The sequence below is a fragment of the Sminthopsis crassicaudata genome, chromosome 2, assembly GCF_048593235.1.
Source record: "Sminthopsis crassicaudata isolate SCR6 chromosome 2, ASM4859323v1, whole genome shotgun sequence".
Taxonomy (NCBI): domain Eukaryota; kingdom Metazoa; phylum Chordata; class Mammalia; order Dasyuromorphia; family Dasyuridae; genus Sminthopsis; species Sminthopsis crassicaudata.
Genome location: NC_133618.1, coordinates 450,223,808 through 450,248,037, shown reverse-complemented (window position 1 = coordinate 450,248,037; position 24,230 = coordinate 450,223,808). Strand labels below are relative to the sequence as shown.

Genomic DNA, 24,230 nt, shown 5'->3' with positions numbered 1-24,230 from the left:
ATTTTCCACAATGATTTCTTGATTTATAGTCCTAGATTCATGTTTAAAAATCATAAATTTCAAAGTAGTTCAACAATTCTTGTATTGTTTCTTTTCAATTTGTTCTCCAGATCAAGCTGTTTTTCTAGTGAAATGTTTCATATTATTTTCTATTTTTTAATTTTTTATTTTGCTTTTATCATTTTAGTGTCTTATAAAGTCAACAGCAAAATTCACAAATTCTAATTTTTAAGTAGTTATTTTCTTTTATAAGTTTTGGATCTCTTTTTCTAATCAGTTCACTTTCTTTTAAGAATTAAAAAAATTTTTTTCTTGCATTACTCTTATTTTTCCCCCTATTTTCTCAACTTCTCTTATTTGACTTTTAAGTACTTTTAAACTCTTTTAAAAGCTCTTTTTGGGCTTGTGATCATTTTGGGGTTTTGTTTTACTTTTAACTTTAAGATAGAAATAACTTTTAACTTTACTATCTTCTAAGTTTGAACTCAGATTTTCTCTATCATAATAGTAGCTGTCTATGGTTGAATTCTTTATCTTTTGCTTGTTTATTATTTTATTTATTTTTAAATTTTATTTTCTCATTTCACATTTATGCATTTTGTGTTAATGTCAGCCTCTACTCCTGAGATAATATATTAGGCTTCAAGGTTTTTATACTCTTGTTTTCTCAGCTCTATCTGGAGGCCTGATTTCAGGTATTCCTCTCTACCTCTAAGTCATGATCAGGGCCCTAACGAATACTTTCACTATGAATGTTCTTGCTTCTTGTGGTCCCTCCCACAGCTGTAAACTTTGGCTTACCCCTTTGTACTAGAGCCAAAACCAGGGCCCATAGTTAGTAGATTCCCTACTCTCTGCAACCATACTCACTGGTGTATACTCATTATCTTTATGCCCAGCCATAGCTCAGAACTTTTTCAAGTCATCAGCCTAGGCCCAACATCCAGCATTGACAGAGGGATTTGCAATCTTTTTATGATTAGTTGTCCAACCCCCATGATGTTTGTGAATAAAGCTATTTATGCTTATAAAATAAAAACACTGATGTTTGTGAGGCTATTTCCTACACGGGAGCTTCCATCTTTGATAAGCTTTTGATAACGTGGCATCCAGCCACAATAATGTTCAAGGAGGTTCTCTCTTAGTTAAGAGTTTGTACATATTGTTAGAAGTTGTTAATTCCTTTTCCAAAACTTTCTTCCATAGCTCTCATTTTTCTTCTCAGTTTTGCTATTGGTATTCTTTTTTGTTTTTTTAAAAAATAATATTAGATTCCCCCTTTTTTTTTTCTTTAAACTCTTGCTTCTTTTCTTCTAGGCTCTCTGGTTCATCTTGATCCCAAACTGTGTGTGTGTGTGTGTGTGTGTGTGTGTGTGTGTGTGTGTGTGTGTGTGTGTGTGTGTGTGTGTTGAGGATTTACTTCTAGATGTTTTGAAGTTAATCTCTTCTGGATTCATTTTGAATGGTATCACCATAATAGCTCTTTATGGTAGATTTCTTTTATATTTTTTTTACTCTAACTCACTTCAAACTTTATATTAGGATCAGGACCTATGCACTTCTAGGGAGAATGTCTGGACTGAGCTTTTGTCTTCTTGGATTTTTTTATTCCTTTTTTTAGAGAATATTGTGTCTTGTGTCACACCAGAATCATTCTAAAACCTGTAAACTTTCAGTGTTCCCAAAGTAGTTTGATCCAGGGTAAAGTCTGATTACTGCCTCCTTAGACTGAGATTTGCAAATTCCTGATCTAGGTTTGGGTTTGTGCAATATTCTTATTGACTTGTCCCAAGTCTGAAGTTCTAGTACACTGCTATTGAATTCAGTCATTATCAACCAGCTGGAAAACTGTTGGTTCAAAATGACAGAACCGCATGCTCCTCTTTGGTCTGGAATTCTTGCCCTTGAGGTCCATTTTAGGCTTCAAACTTTGTTGCTGCATTGAACCCTGCTGCACTCCTGAGATCAGAGTTACTCATCTATTTCCCTCCTTCTTAACTTCCCTATTAAGGCCAAGAGTATCACTAGCCATCTAGTAACCCAGGTTCAAAAACCGTGTATCATCCTAAACTCCTCATTATTTCCCTCACTTTTATATTCAGTCATTTGTCAGGTCCTGTCCATTTTTCCTTTGTAATATCTTGAACGGACAAGTGTTTCCTCTCCTCTCATATAACAAATATCCAGGTGTAAGCCATTCTAGCTTTGCCTGCACTACTTCAGTAACCTACTGATTAGTTCTCTCATTTTAAGTGGAGAAACTCCAGTCCATCCTTCACTGGGCTGTCACTTAACAAAGTATAGGTTTGACTGTATCATTCTCCTATCAAAAATAAAATAAAACAAAACAAAACCCAGTAGCTCCCTATCATTTCCAGGATCAAATATAAAATATGGCATCCAAAGCTTCTTTCTTCCTTTGCTGTCTTACATCTTACTCCATCCCATGTGTCCTATACTCCAATGGCATTTGCCTCCTTATTGTAAATCACACATGACAGATTCTGGCTCCTAACTCCAAGCATTTTCACTGATTGCTCTACATGCTACAGTTCTCTTTCTTTCCCTCTACTTCTTGCCTTCTCTGGCTTCCTTAAAGTTCAGTTAGTCTCCCATTCTTCCCTAGAATTTATTTATGCCTTCCCTCTGAGACCATCCCCAATTCAACTTGTATATATTTTGTTTTAATATTATTCTTTGTATACTCTTCCCTCTATTAGACTGTGAATTCCTTGAGAGAAGGAATGGTTTTTGCCCTTCTTTGTACTTAGTATGGTGTCTATCTAGTACATATAGTAGGCTCTTAATACATGCTAGTTGACGGACTTTATTTCTGAGTTTGTTCTTTACTTGACACACGTTCTACCCTTGTGCTGGAATGTCATTTCTAAGCATAAGTTCCTTCCTCTCTCAACTCTGCATCTATGACTCAGAGGCAGATAGTAAATGATAGAACTGCCAGTTAACAAATGTAATGGCATCCAGCACAAGGGTAAGGTTCTCTTGTGTGTCTGCAATCTTTTCTTCTTTATCATCTATGTTTTTTTTTAATAAGGCACATCATGTTTTATGTTCTATTTTTCCAATTATATAAAAAAACAATTTTAACATTCCTAAAATTTTTTTGTTTCAGATTTTCTTCCCTCCTTCCATTTGATATGGAGTATTCAGCTATAGTCATGCAAAACATATTTCCATATTAGTCATGCTGTAAAAGAACTTCCCCTCCCCCCCAAAAAAAACTCCTATAAAAATGAAATATGTTTTTAAAAGTATTCTTTGATTTGCACTCAGACTCCATCCATTCTTTTCTGGATATGATTAGCATTTTTCTTCATGAATCAGGGCCTCTTCTTAATAATAATAGCTAACATTTACATAGTACTTATATACCATCCAATATGCAAAACACTTTATAATTATTACCTTATTTGATCCTCATGAAAACAGTGGGAGGAAGGTACCATTACTGTCTTCATCTTACAGATGAGGAAATTGAGGCAGATGGGTTCATTAACTTACTCAGAGTCACACAAATAGTATAGATGAGGTTGAATTAAAAGAACTTGATTATGTTATATAGCATGAAGAGAAGATTCAGAGTGGAAAAACATGATCATAATCTTCAAGTCTTTGAAAGATTGTCCTTTGGAAGATTTTTCTTGATCAAAAGGCAGAACCTGATAGGTAGAAGTTGAAATGAAGCAAATTTAGATATGGAGAAGGGGCTCATAACGATTTTTGTTGTTCAGTTGTCTTGGAACCTGTGATTCTATTTGAGGTTTTATTAACAGAAATATTGGAATGGCTTGCCATTTCATTCTCCAGCTTATTTTTATAGATGACTTACTGAGGTAAAAAGGGTTAAGTGACTTGCCCCAAGGTCACCCAACTAGTAAGGTAGTTGAAGCCAGATTTGAACTTAAGAAGATGAATCTCCTTGACTTCAGCCCTGGCACTCTATCTACTACACTACCTAATTACTCTTCCTAACATTAGAGCTGTATAAAAGGTAAATAGGTTTCTTTGAAGAGATGGTGGATTCTTCTTTCTTCGTAGTCTTCAAGTAGAGGTTGGGTGACCACTTGTCAGGTATATCATAATGGGGATTGAGCAATTTCTGTTATGTTTTAGGCTGCTGATGTCTCTTCCTGTTCTCAACTTCCATAATTCAATGGTTCACATTGAAAGTCAGATCTTTCTAGTTGCAGGAAATCCAGACACAATAGGGGTCCCTAAGCTAATTTCTATTCATCAAAGAAAGCTTTAAGAATTGAGTGACAGGCTGAAATTTTCTCCTGTCTCATTTGTCTCTCATTTGACTTTCCTGTCTTCCCTTTCCTGTCAGCAACTATTGACTTTGGAGGATGCTTAGAGACACTATAAATACAATATTCTGTACCATTTTCTTAAAATCCATCATCAGATTCTGAGTTTCCTGCTTCTTCCAGCTGTTTCTGCTTTATAAGGGTTCCTCCTGTGCAGAGGTTGATAGGAGATAGAGGAGACATCGAATTTCCTGCTGAGATGCCTCAGAGAGATTCAGGTGAGACCCATCAGCTCAGCCCTTATCCTTGGAGTTCCAAAGGATAAGGAAGGAAGTTTCTTTGCTGTTTAAATCCCTGGGGATGGGGAGTGAGGTGGGATGGGGAATGAGACTTTAAGGACCTCTCTCCCCCAAAGCTCTATTGACCTCTGTTCCTAGATTAGAATATTAAGCTGAATAAGGAATATCTTCTAAATGATTTTTTTTTATCTATGACCAATCTTAGCAAAGCTGTTTTAAAATTAAAGAGGATTTATAAATTTCTAAGGAAATGTACATTTTCAATACATATTCATAAGTTCCTTGAGGATGGTGACTATTTTTGACTCTTTGTATACCCATCCCTTAACATAGTACCTGACTCATAGTAAGTATTTAACAAGTGCATGTTGACTGACCAATATTATTATTTTATAAATTATATATATATATATATATATATATATATATATATATATATATGTTATATATTAAATTATTTTATAAATCATCCAAGTCTCTCTGGTTTGTCAATTTCTTCCTTTTAAAATGAGAAGTTTGTACTAGAACTATGCAGAGATTAAGATTTCTTTCAGTTTTAACCTTTTGTTCTCATCTCTTTCTCAGTTCAGAGATGGGTATATGAGAAGAAAGATATTTGGAGATTAAGAAGAGCTTTATACTAGAAATAAACTATAAAACTGCTGCATTTAGATAGGTTGTTTCCAATTAAAACTTTGTCTTATGGAACTATCCTTATTCAGGGCTACTCATCCAGTTGCTTATTTAGAAAGTCTAAACCCTTGCTGAGTATGTATGTCAGAAAAATCTTGGTAGCCAAACCAAAAGTTTTAAACTATAATGTTTTGAATAAGATCCTGGAGTAGGAGTATCTTGCCTGAAAACCTAGAATATCAGAGCTGGATGCAATATTACGATTATAGAATATGCAGGAAGTGTCTGATTATACTGGGGTTGGAATCTGGGTTCCAGTTACTCTGGTGCTCTTTCCCTCAAAACATATTGTTTCTCTCTGTGCAGCTCAGGGAATAAAAGGTGCTTGAGAAAGGCAACTAAAACACTTAATGGCAACCAAAGCAAGAATGCATGATTTTTAACATAAAGCAAAGGGAAGAGTTACTTGCCCAGCCCTAAAGGGGACATATAGAATTCTAACCTAAAAGATTTGTGGAGGCACTAAGTTTGCAAGTTTATTGATAAAGGATGAAGTGAAGGATAGTGCCAAGAGGTTAAGACTTAAGTGCTTAGTGTTTGCATATCCAGATATATGCCCAGATTTTTTTGGCTTCAAGTTTGGCTTGCTTTGCCTATACCATGTTCCATCTAAGAAGATATATACAAGGTGGAAAAGAAAAAGGGATAGAAGAAGGAAATGTATTAAGTCTTTGCAGTAATGCCAAGAATATATACATGCGTATATATGGATTTAGGAAAATCAGACAAAATAAAGGACCTTTCTCACAGTTTATATGGAATAATATGGTATTTGTGAATTCAGCCCAAACTCACTCATCTTCCTTTAAACACATACTTGGGAGGAGGGGGACCCTAACAACAACAACAAAAAAATCTTGTGTTGCAAAGGTCTTTGTTTCTGGAGTGTGTGTGTGTGTGTGTGTGTGTGTGTGTGTGTGTGTGTGTGTGTGAAGGGGACATTTGGAGTATTCTGACCATTATATGCAGATTTACTTCAGATCTTAATTTTGAGGAAAATATTTTTAAAGAATGTTTTATTTTTTTTTATTTCGTTCTTTTTATATTAGGAAAGAAGATGCACAAGATCTGGGGACTTGTACTCTTCTATGGACTGCTCACACAGAGCTCAGCCTACATAGAAAGACATAAACTGATCTTGACTGAACCACTGGCAAAAGCATCAGCTCAGTCAGAAGTATCAGCATGGGCAGAAGTCTCCCCAAACTTACTCTTAGAGGTGGCTACTAGTAAGTTGCCATTTGACCCAGTCCCATGTGCTTCTAGGTGATCTGTGACTGGAAGTAAAAAGCTCACTGTAAGGAATTCTGGTAGCAGTAAAGTACATGTGTGGTCATCGGTGGAGTGGGTGAAGATTTAAAATGGATCAATATAATATTTTCTCCAAATCTCATAAGAATTTTAAGAGGGGCAGGGTGAGGGCATGGTGGTAAAATTAGCCCCATCCCCACAAGAAATTCTAGTGAGTGTGTCCAATCTGGAATAACTGATAAAAAGGAAGGGAATCAATTAATTCCTTGAGCTTAAAACTTGAAAAAAGTCATTTTCCAGGTAGGATCCTTTCTAAGTCCATTTGCATTTTAAAGGGAGAACTGTACAAAAATCAAAGAAATATATTTCTATTGTGTGGAACAAAATGAATGGAGGATTTAGGGTAGGAGGGGACCCGGAAATCAGATTTAAGGGTGTTGTGGTTTTTGAATTTTGGAAGATTTGAAGAGATCACTGATGAATTTCCATCATTGATTTGCCTAGCCTATAGGCCATCATTCTTCCACTAATAAACTAGGTCAATCAATTCATGTTTTATAGGATCAGATTTAAGAACTATGAGCTACATTGTCAAATCCTTTCAGGATGAGAAATCTGAATTCCAGAGAGAACATCCAAGTTGACTGAGACCATATAGGTGTTAAGAAGCAGAGCTGGATTCAAATCCATGTCCTTCAACTCTAGAGCTGGTTCTTTTGTCCTCGTTATAGACTATTCTTCTTTAAGGAAGAATTAAACCTAAGACTCACTGATACTTTGAAACTATTTACAGGTTTGCACAGCAAACTGCTGCACACAAATGCTCTCAGCAATCTCAAGAAACTTCCCTTCCTGAAGGCCTTGCACCTCATTCAAGGTGGATTTCTTGGAAGTTTGCATGTAGGAGTGGATGCCAAGTTTCTTGGCCTGGAGATTTCTTCGTGAGTTCACCTTACTAACTGTCTAGTTTCAGACCCAAATGTGGGGACCAGGAAGGATTCTAGATTGCAGAATTTAAGTCAGGGGAAGGTTGTATAGGAATACAGAACAACTTAAAGCCAGGCCTGACTTTGAGAGAAGGAGGACAAACGCAAATTGAAATAGGGAAGAGTGTGAATGGGGCAAAGTTAAGATCTTTGCTCTCCTCAAAAGAAAGTGTTTATTGTTCTGGAGGACTAAGTTGACCTGAAGGTGGCCCTAGGTATGTGTTTTGGAGGATCATATGAGAGCATAAATGTTGGTTAAAAACAAATAAGTGAAAAAATTTACTCAATATACTATTATCTACAATATGATATTATGCCCTTAGAAAGCTCTGGAATAACATTATAGCCTGGAGATACATGAGGATATTCTCATTTATCAGTGAAAAAAGGAAGGAAACAAGCATCTATTATTATAAGGTTCTTACTGTGTACTAGGTGAAGTAAAACAGATTGTTTCCATTGCAATGCTGGTTGTTTTAATCATCTGTAGCTCCAGGTCCATGGCTTCTGTTGTAACTGAAATGAAGATAGCCTGAATAAAAAGCACCTTGCAACTGTCAGTGTATTAGTAAAGTGTGAATTTATTAATAAAGGGGGGCCACTGACTTTTTTGGCAAGTCAAAAGACTCTGAGAAAGGCAGTCCCTTTTATAAGCATAGAACAAAGAACAGAAGTTGGTAAGTGAAGGAAAATATGATTGATTAAAGAACTGACAGCATCATGGAGGCAGGGATAATACTATTGGTTGAAAGGTTGGAATAGGGGCTGGTCACAACCCTTCCTTCCATATTGACAATGCTAACTGATGCTGTCCACATGGATCTTGTTACTAATAGCCAATAACAAATTTTCTCTAGTTGTACAAAAACAAACTTGAGACGACATGTTTCATGGAATAGCATCATGCTAGCTGATAAGAGGTAATGCCAAATGTCCTAGTATTGAACTAAGATAATTAATGGTATAGAAGATAACACGTTTCTTTGACATGAAATGATTTTCAGGTGGTGCTGAGACAGCAATTCCCTTTGAATTAAAGTCTTTTATGAGGTCATCAAGTTTTTAAACATCTCAGTTTTTTTCAATGAAAAGTGATTTGCTTTTATATTTAGTCAGCTTTTATTTAATTAAAAGTGATTGATAGGAAAACTTAACTTTTTCATTTAACTGAGAGAGACTGAACTTTTGAATTCATAAGTTTCCTCAATCAGAGACAGAGAAAAGGGCTTAGGTAGTTATACAAAAAATAGAGTTACAAATAGGATTAGTTACAAAACAAGATCAATTGAAAAATTGCTAATTTGATTTTCTCACCTCCCTTAATCTTTTTTTTTTTTGGAGCCTCTTCACTTTCCAAACCTCTTAGATGATTGCATACAACCTGAACTTCTGTTTAGAACTTCATCTGGAAACTGACTAGACATTAAAACACTAAAAATCCTACTCTGTAATTATCATTATTTCCTCTACATGGGCTTTTTATCCTTATCTACACTCTAAGTGTCACATAATCTAGGATGAAGGCTTCTTCTGGCCTTATATCTCTGACAGTGCCTTTCAAGTATTTAGCACCATAATAAGTATTTAATAAATGGACAGATTCTTGATTGATTCAGTGATAATAAAAAAGTGATAGCCCCTGAAGGTGGAAAAATAAAGATGTACTTTTGATGATTTCTCACTCCCCCCCCCCCCACAATAAACTCTTAAAATAAAAGACAACTCTTGTAGAGGAAAAAAAAATCTAGAAATGGAAGTAAAAGATTTGAATTCTAGTCTTGGCTCAATAATTAACACATTAGGTACAGTGGAGTGAGTCACTTAACTTGATCAAATAAGCAAAGAAGTCACATGCCATCCCTGTCTCTGAATACCCTAGATTTCTAGGGTAATCTTTTATAGTTGTCTAGTCTCACTTTCATGACTTAGGGTGAGTGACTATAATGAATTGGGAAAGATGTTACCAAGTGGATGTTCTAATTAGGTCTAGTCAGCCCAGCCATAATCCTAGATGATCAGGCTAGAAGAGAGAATTAGTTAAGGATCTATGTCAAAGTTGAAAATTGATGTCAAAGTTCAAAATCCTTAGGGTCTTTAGTTGAAAACAGGCTCCCTTCCCTTGTTGCCCCTTGCCTTTGTTTGATAGAAAGCTAAAATACTGGAGTGGCTTAATTTGGATGGGACTAGATCTGTGAAGAGCATGAATTATTTACTTCTCACTTCTAATATGACTTCTCTGTTCAGGATTGAAATTACAAAGGCCCAAATCTTCAATATTAATATTACACAAAATGAAGAAAACTGTCAACAACTGTTAGCAACATTCCCTGTAACCTTGGAAATGGAAGCAAATATGTGAGTGATCTTTGTGAGTCTTAAAATCTCTATTCAGTGGAATAAATGATATATCAGCAAAAGTAAGTTAGATAACTATGATTCTGATGTTTCTTGACAAATATGAAGAAAATACTTTATAAGTTATAAACAGGATTTGTGAATCATTCTTATTATATCAATTTCATTCTCATTTTTAAGTGGATTTCCATCAAGGAACCCATAAGCATTTATAAAGTGCCTATTATGTACCAGGCACTGGGCTAGAATTAGGGGACATCAATACAAAAGTGAAAATGGTCACTAAACTTGAGGAATTTAGAGTCTAGCCAAGAACTAAGAGCACTAAGACAGTCAGTACACTTATAGAAGTACATATGAATTAGATATGATTTGGGGGGAAGACATTAGTAGTTGAAGAATTTGAAAAGTCCCCATGTAAAAGGTGATCCTGAAGAAAATTAGGAAATTTGAGAAAGGGAAATAAGAAGGGAATGCCTTTCATATATTTGGATCAGCCAGTGCAAAAGCTTGAACATGGGAAATGTAGTATTGTGAATAAGGACCAGGAAGAATGGCAAATTGGGGACATTGTGTTCTTAGGTCTAAAAAGTAGGTTAGGGTCAAGTTGAAAAATGTTTTAAGCAGAAGAATAATTTATATTTGATGCTAAAGTTAATAAGGATCCACTGGAGTTTGTCGAGTGATGACTTAAGGCTGTCAGAATTGTATATTAAGAAGAACATTTTGGCAGTTCCATGATTGAGAGGAGGGAAAGAAAGTAGAAGGACTACTGCCCTAGTTCAGGTGGAAAGTTATGCTGATCTGAATTAGGAAGTAGCTATTTGAGTGGAGAGAAGATAGAGTTTCAGTTGAGCAAACAGCTTAAAAGCCAGATTATAAAGGGTTGAAAAGAGAATGAGAGGAGAGGAGATGAAGGTAACAAGTTCATACAACTTTTTCAAGGATTTTGACTCCTTGATAAAAGGTCGAGAGATAGAGGAAGATAGCTTGTGAATATGGTGGGTCCAGTGATTTAAAAAAAAATCATGTTAGTAGATAGCAATGAAAGAACAAGAATATAGAGAGAGATTTAAAATGACAGACATGAAAAAAGAGACAGAAAGCATCACAGAGAAACAGAAAGTAATAAAAAAACAGAGAGAGACAGAGAGAGAGACAGAGAGACAGAGAGAGAGACAGAGAGAGAGAATAGAGAATGGAAGAAAAAGAAAAAGAAGGCAGATAAAAGGAGGAAGACAGAGGGGGAAAGAGAAGAAAAGAGACAGATGGACAGAAAAAGACAGAGAGACAGAGACAGAATCACAGAGAATCAGAAAAGGAGGAAAGAGAGAGAGAGACAAAGGGAGAGAAAGAATGAGAGAGAAAGGAGTAGATGGAGAGAGACAGAATGAGAAAGGAAATAGCAGAGGGGGCAATCAATTGAAGAAAATAGTAGGTCATGGTAAGAGATTTCAAAGTGCTTTGGAAATCATAAAGTATCAGCAAAGAAAAAATCTCAGTAGGAATCTAAAGATACTTCTCTCTTGCCTATGGTCATTGCTGCATTCCTCATTTGGGTTTAGTGAGCAGGAGTATTGAGTTAACTCTGCTTTCTGATCTTATCCCATGATAGATTTCTATAAGTAACAGAGTTCTTTCTCTCTAAACTACCTTCTTTCTTTAGATTCTCTCTTGGAAATATTGGTTTCAAAATAGAAGTGAACAACAGATTTCAAATTGGAATAGAGATGGATGAAAATGAAGTTGGTTACTCGGTCATTCAGGATTGTAACAGTGACCTTGTCAGTTTAAAAGTCAAAACCCACATTAGGTGAGTTATCAAAGAGCTTTGTAGTGCTCATTATTAGCAGTCAATTCATATATTTCCTGTGGATTTGTTTCCTTTCTTCTAGTCCAATTTAGCCTGGTGTCAAATGGAGGTTGCAGCACTAACCTGGGTGACAAGGACCTGGTTCATATCCTAACTGCACCATTAATCTACAGAGAGTTCAAAATCTAATTGGAAATAAGGGCTTCTCCTAGCTTAGTCAAGGAAAACACCTATTAAGGGATGTACAATGAAATGATTGATTTAGAAAAGATGATTTTATAAGAAAGATATTAAAATACTGTTTTAAAAGTTAGTTATTTGCAAGTTAGGGAGCAAAAAAGAGATATATTTTCTTACAAAGAAGGGGATGATTAAAAAAAAAAAAAAAGGTAGCCCTGTAAATAAGAGCACTAGATCTAAAGCCTGATTCAAATTGGGCTTCAGACACTTATGATCTGGGCAAGTCATTTAACCCCGATTGCCTTCCATCTTCATTTCCCACATCTACACACATACACCAAAAAAAGGGACAAGAGCTAGAGATAAAGGGTTTCAGTGCTGGGATGGAGATGCATTTAAAATGTTTATATTCAGAAAGGACTGAAAGTCATTGCAAGAGTAAGGGGTAATAGTAACTATTTCATATGGGTTATATGATATATATATATATATATATATATACATGTCATAGTTATAATATTTATAGTCTAAATTATAGGATAATATATTATCATATATTATTATAAGATTATATTTTATATGATTTAAATTATATATATGTGTGTGTGTGTGTGTGTTTTTAAAGTCTATGTTAATAGAGAAATCAACCAGAAAAGTCCTTAGATAACCTTGAATTTTTCTTTTAAGAAAATTAAGTATTCTAAGAGTCAGTAAACCTGGATTTTAGTATAACCAGAACTTATACCTCTCCTTTGGAATATCAGGAAATAACTTTGCATTTCATAATTTCAATTTCCCATTCAATAAGTATTTGTTAAGCACCTTCTAGGTGCTAGGAATGTGTTTAGCACTGAGAATACAGAGAAAATCAAAATATAGTCCCTGATCTGAACAAGTTCACAGTCTAATAATTAGTAAGAAAACATAAATAACTATTTGGAGTACTCCAAGAGGGAAGACACTAGATTTAAAGAGGATTGTGAAAGACTTTTTTTCTTTTTAAAAAGATTGGACTTTATCTGAGACTTGAAAGAAGCCAGGAGATAAATAGGAGTGAGGACATTCTAGTCATGGGGGACAACCAATAAAAATGCCAGGAGTCTAGAGATGGAAAGATCAGTGAGTGTGTGTGTGTGTGTGTGTGTGTGTGTGTGTGTGTGTGTGTGTGTAGAGGAATATATTAGAAGAATAGATATAAGAAGAATAGAAAAAAAAGAAAAGTGTGGCTTATGAGGAGGGTTAGAGGCTATAGATTTCATATTTCATGTTTATATATTTTATTACTTGGAGCTAATGGGAGCCACTGAAGTTTAATAAATGGGAGAGAGGTTGATATAGTTGAATTGTACTTTTAGTTTAATAGTTGAGTGGAGGGGAGAAACTTGGAGCAGGGAGACCATTCAACAAGCTATTATAATAAACTAAGCATGAGGTAATGCGAGTAGTAAGGTCAGAGGAAAGAAGAGAATATATACAAAGATAGAAATGACAGAACTTGACAACTAACTGGATATGGAAATTGAGAGAAACTGGGGAACTGAGGATACAACTCCTTAGTTGCAAATCTTGGTGGGTAGGAAGAGAGGGGAGTTGAAGGATAATGAGTTCAATTTTGGACATAACGAGTTTAAGGGGTCTAAGAAACAGTCAGTTTGAGATGCCTAATAGGTATTTGGAGATGTGAAATGGAAGTTCGGGAGTAAGGTGAAGGTTGGGAAAATAGATCTGACAATCATCCTCATAGAGATGATAATTTAAGAAAATCAAATATTGACAGTATTTTATATTTGATTCAATTCTGTAATGAATTCTATTTCATAACTGCTTGAGACCTGTTGTTTTGTCTGTGTTAAATTCAACAGTTCACGAGTCTGGATGTTTATTTTTATTTTATTTTATTTTATTTTTTCTGAGGCTGGGGTTAAGTGACTTGCCCAGGGTCACACAACTAGGAAGTGTTAAGTGTCTGAGATCAGATTTGAACTCAGGTCCTCCTGACTTCAGGGCTGGTGCTCTATCCACTGTGCCACATAGCTGCCCCTAGATGTTTATTTTTCCTCTCTGAATTAAGTTTAAATTAAGCTTTCCTACAAAGCATTTTAATTGAAAGAAAATGGTTATCTCTATATATTCTTACATACCCATGGACAGTTAAAGGAGATCTGCTCCCCAACTAAACTAAGCATTATAAAATGCAGATGAGGGTCAAAAATTCTATTACTTCTGTTTAACTAGTGAGCAGATGGACTCTAATCAACCTTTCCTGTAAACAGAATGGAAGGAAAGATTGTTCCTAGCTTAAAATGTCCTGGTAATTATATTGTTTTCATCATCTAAATTATTTGAAATTTTAACAACCATAGCATTCTACATCTGTGAAGCTTTCTGTTTGTGTTCTCTTGTACTTCCCAAATCTATATAAAGATTAATAAGCCCCATCTTGTGATCTTTTTACTGAATGAAGTGTTGAGAGAACTTTTTTATTGGTAATTGTTACCTTTATCAATAAGTTGAATGTGCTTGGAACTTTATGCCTCAGTTTACCTTAATTTTCAAATGTAATAAATTGAATCTGTGGGAGTTGATATCACCAAATGAAACAGTGAAGAGAGAGAAAAGAAAATGAATTAGAATTGATCCCTGAGAGGTATCCACAGTTAGTATTCAGTACCCTGGAAGATCTAGCAAAAGAGACAGAGGAGAGGTCAGGCAGGAAGCAGGAGAACCAGGAGAGAACATAGTTTGATGAAAACTCTGACAAAAAAGACTGTTACTGTGAAATGAGTGTGGACCACAACAGAGCATTTATACTCTATTGTTTACTTGCATTTTTGTTTTTCTTCCTGGGTTATTTTTACCTTTCTAAATCCAATTTTTCTTGTGCAACAAGAGAACTGTATAAACATGTTCACATGTATTTAAGATATACTTTAACTGTTTAACATGTATGAGACTGCCTACCATCTAGGGGAAGGGGTGAAGGGAAGGAAAGGAAAAGGATCAGAAATGTTTACAAGGGTCAATGTTGAAAAATTACCCCTGCATATGTTCTGTCAATAAAAAGATATGATAAAAAGGCAATGTTAAAGAGAAGATATATTTAATTATTTTAGGAGAAGATGTAATTATCAATCTAATGATTTAATCTAATTATTCTAAATTAATTACTAAATAGCCATTAAGGAATCATTGGTAAGTTTGGAAAATAGAAATAATCTTTTCCTAATTAACATTAAAGAATTCTTTTAAGGATTTTAAAAAGATTTTGTAAATGTACAACACTGTAAACACCTGAGAGATTGTTACTTTCCAAGCTTCAATTTCTCTTCTTTGTCTTCTTTATTAGGATTCACATTCTACTTAATTTTGAACTCCATGAGAGCAGGAGCTTTTGCATTTCTCTCAATGTCTAGCACATACTCTAAACACAATAGGCATTTAATTTTAATTTAAGTTCATTAAATACACATATGAAGGGATGCGACCTATGTAAGAGGTTGGGGCTGAGGTTAGAAAGAAATAGAACAATCTTCTCTTCTGGTTATTCAGGATGGAAATGTGATGCTCAAGTCATCTCTTTCCTGATACACATGGAACATTTTCATTACCACAATATTTCCTTTTTATAGTAGCATAATAGAATAGAAAAACAATCACTGTATCAGAGTCAGAAGACCAGTTTACAAATCCCAGACCTGCTTCTTATTAACTACATATCGCCTTGAATGAGCCACTGAGACTCAGCTTCCTCATCCACAAAATGACTAAAGGATCATAGCCCTTTGCTTTCCAGCAATAGAGCCTATAAAAGAATATCCTTATTCATTAAAAAAAAATTGTTCTTCTTTGTGAGTCCTCTCCTTATAAGCATACAAATTCAACCCTAGATTCTCTTGCTGAATTACTCAGCCTTCACATAGTCATAGGTGGAGTCAATTCTAACTGACTTGTGAGAGTTGGTAGTTAAATTTTCAGTATGAGCATTTACATGTCAGAAATTGACAACTGATACAAATCAGAACTTGCTTTATCATTTTGTTGATTGTCTAGACTTAATCAAGTGTTAACAATACAAATCAAACTAAAAAACATGTGGACACACTTGCCTGTTCTCCAAATACCACTACCCCTACTCCAAGGCCAGCAGTTAAACTCTTAGCAGCTCTCCCCTGGATTGCTCTCTAAATTTCACTTGAGCTCAGCATGACTGCAGTAGAAAATTCAGGGAAAGAAATCATCAACAGATTGGAGCCTGGTAACTGTAAGCTAATGACAATAATAAAAATATGAACATTAACAATAATAAAAATTGACATTTATGTAATGCTTCACATCAATTATCTCACTTGAGACTTCCCATATTCTTTGGCCATATGGCAGTTTTTTTGGACCTGCTAAGCTGAGTTTTTCACCAGGATAGGAGGCCTCTAGTCTTTGCACAGAGAGGATCTTTTTTTCTCACACTCAAGAAAGTGGTTGGTTATTTTCTGTCTTCTATCTTTTTTCTCCCAGCCTATTCGATGCTATGCTGAATGCATTTTCAAAAGTTCTGAATGCTGTGGTTCCCCAACTGGTACAGGAAGCAGTAAGTGAACACATGCAGATTCCTCCAAGCCCTTCTTTAGTATGAATTCTGGGCAGTACAAAGAATCCCAGACTAGAACTCAAAAGTCTAGGATTCCAGCCTAAGCTGTCAGGCTCTAGCTTGTTGTGTAAATTTGAGCAAGTCTCTTCTCATTTTTGAAAAAAAGGAGGGAGTGGGATAATATGATCTCTAAGGTTCTTCCCAGTTCTGACATAATTCTATAGGTTCTCCTATACCTGATAACTTAGTGACACTTTCTCTCAGGAAATGGGATCTCCAACATAATTCTGCACTTGTGTTTCAGCTCTGTAAAGCAGTCAGCACATGCTTACCAAAGTTAGATGTTGACCTGAAATCGGCTCTTGTTGGTAAGTATCTCTTTCCATTTCTAAGTGGCCAAGTTATTCAGGCCACTATTGGCCCTTTTGTCATGGTTACATAGGAGTTATAAGGATTTCACATCAAGAACAAATTGGCAACTATCTGTTAAATGATAGAACAAGACAATTATCCTTTTTCTAATCAGTCTCCCTTCCCTGAATCTGCTGCGAAGAAGCAAAGAACTAGTTGGGGTTTTCATGTAACAAAGCAAAAATTTTAAAAGCAGAAACTCTGTGATTCTTCTCTTGTCCTTCTTGAGATTCTTGAAAAATACTGGTCCAGATGTAGGCCTATTGAACTGAACACAATCCAGTGCATTCTAGGGTTCCCTGATCTCTAGTACAATGTCATTCCATGTTTCTTAATTTCACACTCTTCCCAAGAAAAATCACTAATTGATGAATGAGATAAGTGAGAAAATGGGTTTGGGAATATGTAAATAATGCTCTGTCCCAAGATCCAACCAAAACCAAATATTTCTAATGGGTAAAAAGGTTTGAAAAAATGATGAACTGCTGTTAGATTCTGACTTCTTTGGGGCTGCTAAATCTAATCCACTGGAAGATGCCTTTCTGACCACTTCCAATTTGAGAACTAGGTTGAATCCCATTCTTCCCTGTGGTGAGTGAAAGATGAAATGACAAAGGAAACAAAGGTTCAAGCTTCCAAAAACATCGAGTTATTCAACAATACATGCCAATTACCTAGAAAATGTGGACCAGATTCTTTCCTTAGCTTGGAGAAGAATCCAATTAATCATATAACATCAATTAATTAAAAGAAAACATTAAACATGGTATAAATTTTGATACTTGATTTCTAATTGAAAGACAGGTGAAGTGAGGACTTTCCAAGTAGGGAGGTAGAGAATCAACAGGTGGAATTCCCTGCAATCAGAAAAAAAGGTGTCATACTCCCTTCAAGTGTCCCCGTACAATTAAGGAGCATGGAAATAACAACTGAATATTCAGCATGGGGCCAATTTTCAGATGAAACGTAATGAGTGTATCATTACGAGAAAACTCCTTGAATCTTTAGTTTTACGTTTCTATTAGGCATAATAGAGGTCCTTAGTTAAAGGTCTCTAAACAGCAGGTAGAGGTGGCCCAGCTTTCCAGCAATATAGGACTGGGTTCAAACAATGCAACAAGATTTCCTCTCAATCTTAACAATTGAATAAAATTTTCTTACAAAACAGAAATTTAATTAGACCCATAATTGAATACAAAGAGAATTGAATTAACTCCAGAATTTAGTCACAAAATGAAGTCAAAGTTCATTCAATTCCCAAAATAACCACTTGTTGTCCTAATTCCCTCACTGCTTTCACCTCCATGAACACTCTGACTGCCTCAGACCTTTTGAGCCTCCTGAATTCCACCTCGTCTCAGACATGGTTCTTCCTTTTCAGATGCACTAATATGTGAAAATAATCTCAATGTTAATTAATGAAACTTCCAGAAGGCAGATCAACTTTTTTCTAAACAGGTAAGAATTGCCTTTAAAAAAACTAGACTGCTTTGATTTATTGAGGTTTTCAAAGAATTTTTCTGGGAAAGAGGAATCTTGAACTCTAGAATACTGGATCCTAGCTCCTCAGAACTAAAATATTATATTGGAATCATGAAAACTTTACTTCCACTCTTGCCTCAGATACATAAAATATACAATCCTGGGTAAATCACATAAGGTCTTAATATCCCCTCCCTCATCCATGAAAGAAAGGGTTGGATTCAATGAACTCCAAGATCTTTTATAGTTCAAAATCTATGATCTATCAAAAGCGAGCTAGCTCAGTGATCACTTGAAGCAGAATTGTCATCCTCTCTCTATAGGAACTCTAATAAAGCATGAAAGTGTGGGATTTAGGGTACTGAGCCGGTGAGAAAGAAAGAAATGGAACAACAAAGGATACTGAAAAGCACAAATGGTCAAAAATAAAGACTCCTCTTTCATACCCACAATCTCTTTATATAGTATGATATTATTCATCTGGGAAAAGAACACATGAGCAAATCAATAATTCAGGGTAGAAAGGTTTGAATTGAGGATTAGGAGGTCTAGTTTATAATTTGAGTTCTACCCATTTGACTGTGTGAATGTGAATAAATGCCCAAAGTCTTCTCTCTGAGCTATAAATTGAATTGAAGAAGTTGGATTAATTCTCCCCAAGGGTCCTGTCTGGCTCTTGTAATCTATGTTCTAAGGTCTTTTTCAGCTGTGATATTCTGCTTTTTTAAGTCTGTTCAGCCCTACCATTCTAAGATTTGAAATCAGATGCCCTGACTTTTATTCCTATACTGTTCTCAACATCAGCTGTTCCAGTTCTCAACTTGAGAATAAGTAGGTGTGTCTGGGTAGGAGTTGGACAGGATCAGGGAAGAGGAAGGAGTGGAAGAGGGCCAGATTAAAACTTCCAAAATCCTCAGTTCATGACCAAGGGGAAAAGATGGTAATCATCAATACTGATTTTTTTCCTGAGAAAAGCTTCTCTTAAAATTTTCTTTCTATTTGAAGAACTTCAATGCCAGAGACAAATTGCTGTATTTGGTGTCAGAAGAGAGGAAATGTTTTGCATCTGTGAGAGTCCATCAAGTTATCTTCTTCTGGATTTGAAGACATTGTCCTTGCCTTAAGATTATCTCTTGAGAAATGTGTTCCTTGCCCCCCTCCCCCCAATTTTTCTTTCAATAAACTTCTACTGTCTCAAAATTACTGGAATAGACATTGTTTATTGGTCAAGTCCTTGAAAGGTGGTAATACCTATCAAAAAAGACTGGGCATACACATAAGTCTTGGATGTTTGGCCCACTCATTTTTTAGAATTAAATTATTTAACTTCCAATTGGTTTTTAGTCTATCTTTCCATGCCCCTTTGTAACTTTTATTGCCTACTGTTTCAAATTTATAAGAATAAAAGTCATTTCCCAATTAATAAATGGTCAAAGATAAGAACAGACAATTTTCAGATGGTGAAATTAAAACCATCTACAGTCATATGAAAAAATGATCCATATCACTATTGATTAGAGAAATGCAAATTAAAACAATTCTGAGGTACCACCTCACACCTCTCAAATTGGCTAAGATGACAGGAAAAAATAATGATAAATATTGGGGATGTGGGAAAATTGAAACACTAATGCATTGTTAGTGGAATTGTGAAATGATGCAACCATTCTGGAGAGCAATTTAGAAGTATGACCAAAGGGTTATAAAACTGTGCATACCCTTTGATCCAGCAGTATCATTACTGGGTCTGTATTCTAAGGAAATCATAAAGGAAGAATTCATATGTGCAAAAATGTAGAAACTCTTTTTATGGTAGCAAAAAATTGGAAAATTCTCCATCCATTGGGGAATGGCTGAATAAGTTGCAGTATATGAAAGTAATGGAGTATTACTGTTCTATAAAAAATGATGAACAATCTGATTTTAGAAAGTCTGAAAAGATTTACAGGAACTGACACTGAGTGAAACAAGCAGAACCAGGAATGCATTCTATGCAGTAACAGCAATAACAACTATGATCAACTATGAAATACTTGATTCTTCTCAATGGTTCAGTGATCCAAGGCGATCCCAATAAGCTCAGAGTAGAAAATGCTATCTTCATCCAGAAAAAGAACTATGGAGATTGAATGTAAATCAATATATGCTATGTTCATTTCTTTTTTTTTTTTTTTCCTCTCCCATGTTTTTTTCATTTTGTTCTGATTTTTTCTCTCCCAACATGATTCATAAAGAAATGTATAATTTAAAAGTTAATATGCATGTATAACTAGAAAAATTACTAGAAATTACTACATTAATACAAAATTAACAATTGATTAATAAATTAAATTAAGTAATTAAAAAAGAGAACCCTTTGTTACCAATTAGCTTATTTTTTTTCTCTTTTCTCTATTATACTTTCCAATCACTAGTAGCATGATTGAGTTCTTGCCCCATCCTCTTATTTGCCCTGAGGATAAGAGATAAGAGAGCTACTATCAGAAACATCTTCAAATTTCCCCACCTCAAATCCCATCTCTTTTGGAGCCTTGGAATTTCAGGCTACCAAATCATATTACCATAGCTTGGTATCATGAAATTTCCCCATATCCTTCTTAGTTCAATGAAACCAAAAGTCTCATATGCTTAAATGCTTAAAGTAAAGGCCTTTCTTCTTTTCTTTACAACACCATTCCAATGGCCTTCAAAAGCACATTTTACTGGCTTATTCAAATAATAATTAAAGTATGTTATATCATTAAAACATTTTTCCTGATCCAATTGTATTTACTCTCTTGTTTACATGTACTTCACTTTCAAAATCTTGATAGAGTTAACATCCAGGCCTTTTTAAAAATGCCCAGATAATGTCCAAATCAAGAGAATTGTATTTTTCAATTCTCAACATTTGTTGTACAATGGTTTTACAATAATAACATATATTTTAAAACATTAATTGCTGACATTCTAAATTTATTACATTTAAGACTTGATCAATGTATATTTTAAAGACAAAAACTTATTTTTTCACTTTTTAAAAACACATTGCCCTGTTGTCAAAAATTGCCCTGAAGTCTGTAGGGACAAAGTACCATGAGGAGTACCAAGCAGGAAATAGTGGTTCTAAGTTTGCAATAGGAGATCTTGCTCACATTAGGTTGAGAAGGGGATTTGGGCAAAAGGAGAAAGGGATTTTCCACAGTAAAAGGATTCATGGAAACTATATGTGAAGGGACAATTGAGAAATATCTTTTATATCTTACATCTTAAAGGAAATTCTTATCCCTTACTTGGACTTTCAAGTAGAAAAGCATCTCTGGGAATTGCCATGACTATTTCTTTATTATTGTTTGTTTATTGAATCATATTGTCTCTTTTATAGCCTGCAGAAATTGTACTTTTAGCTCCCTCAGCTCTTCTACAAGTCTACTTGATTTTGTCACTATGCAACAAGATTTGCATTTTTCCCCCCAACACATACACATACATACACTCCCTAATCTTTTATCTGTTAGGAAACTTGGTAAAAATTTAAGAGTGAATTCTAGGTACCAGAAAATCGATCAAGGATGGTAATAATTTAGAATCAAAAATCTTAATCTAGATCATTGCTTATTTTCATATTTGTTTAGATTCAATGTTTTGGGGCAACAAAGTGTGTTACCTGAAACCTTTTCAAGTAGTCCATGAGATCAGAACTATTTGAGACACTAAAATATTTTAATTTCTAATATGATAAACATTGATAAAGCTAAAAGCTCAGGGGATGATGGGAAAGAAGAATAACAATCTTCAATAACTTTAAGAGTATATTGGGAACTGGGCTTATATTCCAAAGAGATGTTAAAAGAGGGAAAGGAACCATATGTGCAAAAATGTTTGTGGCAGCCTTCTTTGTAGTGGCAAGAGGCTGGAAACTGAGTGGATGCTCATCAATTGAAGAATGACTGAATCAATTATAGTATGTGAATGCTATGGAATACTATTGTTCTTTAAGAAATGATGAGCAGGTGATTTCATAGAGGCCTGGAGAGACTTACATCAGCTGATGCTGAGTGAAATGAGCAGAACCAGGAGATCATTATACACAGCAACAAGGCTATATGATGATCAATTCTGATGGATGTGGCTCTCTTCAACAATGAGATGATTCAAACCAATTCCACTTGTGCAGTGACAAAGAGAGCTATCTACACCCAGAGAGAGAACCACGGGAAAAGAGTATGGAATACAACATAGCATCTTCACTCTCTCTGTTGTTATTTACTGAAATTTTGTTTTCTTTCTCGGTTTTTTTCTTCCTTTTTGATCTGCTTTTTCTTGTCTTTCTGTATAAATATGTATACATCTATGGAATCTACATGTATTTCAACATATTTAACATGGACTACCTGCCAGCTAGGGGAGGAGGTAGGGGGAAGGAGGAGAAAATTTGGAATAAAAGGTTATGCAAGGGTCAATATTGGAAAAATTATCCATGTATATATGCTTGATATATAAAAAGTTTTAATAATAATAATAAAAATAAAAAAGAGTATATAGGGATCTAGAAAAGGCAGTGATATCTGAAATTTCCCCAAACTCCTCCATATATCTTTAAATAATGCCATAAAAAATTCCTAGAGGGGCAGCTAGGTGGCGCAGTGGATAGAGCACCAGCCTTGAATTCAGGAGGACCCGAGTTCAAATCTGATCTCAGACACTTAACACTTCCTAGCTGTGTGACCCTGGGCAAGTCAATTAACCCCAGCCTCAGGGAAAAAAAAAAAAAAAAACCAACAAAAACAAACAATTCCTAGAGCAGCAAACTACACAAAAGGATAGAGTGAAATAATTTTCCAGCCAAAGACATTTTAGAAGGTGAACAGAAAAGATGTGGCTCACCCTGGGGTGAGAGTAAACCATAATACAGCTAATGGTGAACCACCAAAGACTTAGACCCAGGAAACCAGGAGGAGGCCTTGGAAGCCACTCTATCTTCATCATCAATCACAGCTGCCTCCAGAGCTCTCAGTCCACAGAGGGTAAGGGTGTTGAACAACTAATTAGAATGAAATTACAGGGGTCTCTTTCAGATATATCATAGTCCTGGATGGCAGTCCCAGGGCAAAGAGCAGTACTAGCACAGTGGAGTACGGACCTTTGTCACAGTACTAAGGCAGAAAAGGAGATTTGTGGTAACTTAAAGATTAGAGCACAGACCATGAGAGTAGTAAACACATTTTTTTCTTAGATCATACTATCTTGGAAGAACTGAAATCTTACAAGTTCTTAGAAATACCTCTGAAAACAGCTGCACAAAATTCCTGAAGTTTAGAATAATGCAACTTCCACTATGAAAGCAGAGTCCTATGTTAATGAAAAGTTAAGAGTCAAGAAAGAGTCTGGGGGAGACTTCCGGCCAAGATGGCGGCATGGAGGCAGACAGCTGCTTGTGCTCCTCGTTTTCTCTCAGAACTTACTTCATGACAAGCCTCTGACTTAATGCTTGACCCAGAAAGAAATCCACAGATGATCACCAAGAGAAGACATCCTTGAAAGTCGCCAGAAAAGGTCTGTGTTTGCTTGGGGGAGGGTCAATCAGACTGGGCGCAGACTGAGGGCAGGCAGCCAGAGCAAGACAGGCAGCTCACACAGCTCAGACCGGAGGGGGAGGGGTGCGATCTCTGCCGTTTCTGTGAAAGGGCTTTTGCCCCAGTGTGGATGCTCCGATTTGGCAGCAAGCCAGGAGCAGCGGAGAGGGTGTAAACACCGGAGGTGAAGATTAAAACCCCAGAAAGCCAGCGTCTCTCAGAGCCCGGCCACCCCCAACCCCCACCTGGACTGACTCGGTGCGTTCTCGGAGCCTCAGAGCGCAGACTCAGTACAGTCATTGCTGTTCTGTTAGTGGCTCTCTGCCCTACCCCCAGTCTGTAGAGGAAGCCC

At 35.7% G+C, this 24,230-nt stretch overlaps 1 long non-coding RNA gene across 1 annotated transcript; it reads left to right on the top strand.

Moving 5' to 3' along the window:
* The first annotated feature begins 7,310 nt into the window (after positions 1–7,310).
* Positions 7,311–11,657, top strand: LOC141553589 (uncharacterized). Its single transcript, XR_012485541.1, has 3 exons — positions 7,311–7,452; positions 9,742–9,852; positions 11,519–11,657. It is a non-coding gene; the product is annotated as an uncharacterized LOC141553589 (long non-coding RNA).
* Positions 11,658–24,230: the final 12,573 nt, after the last annotated feature.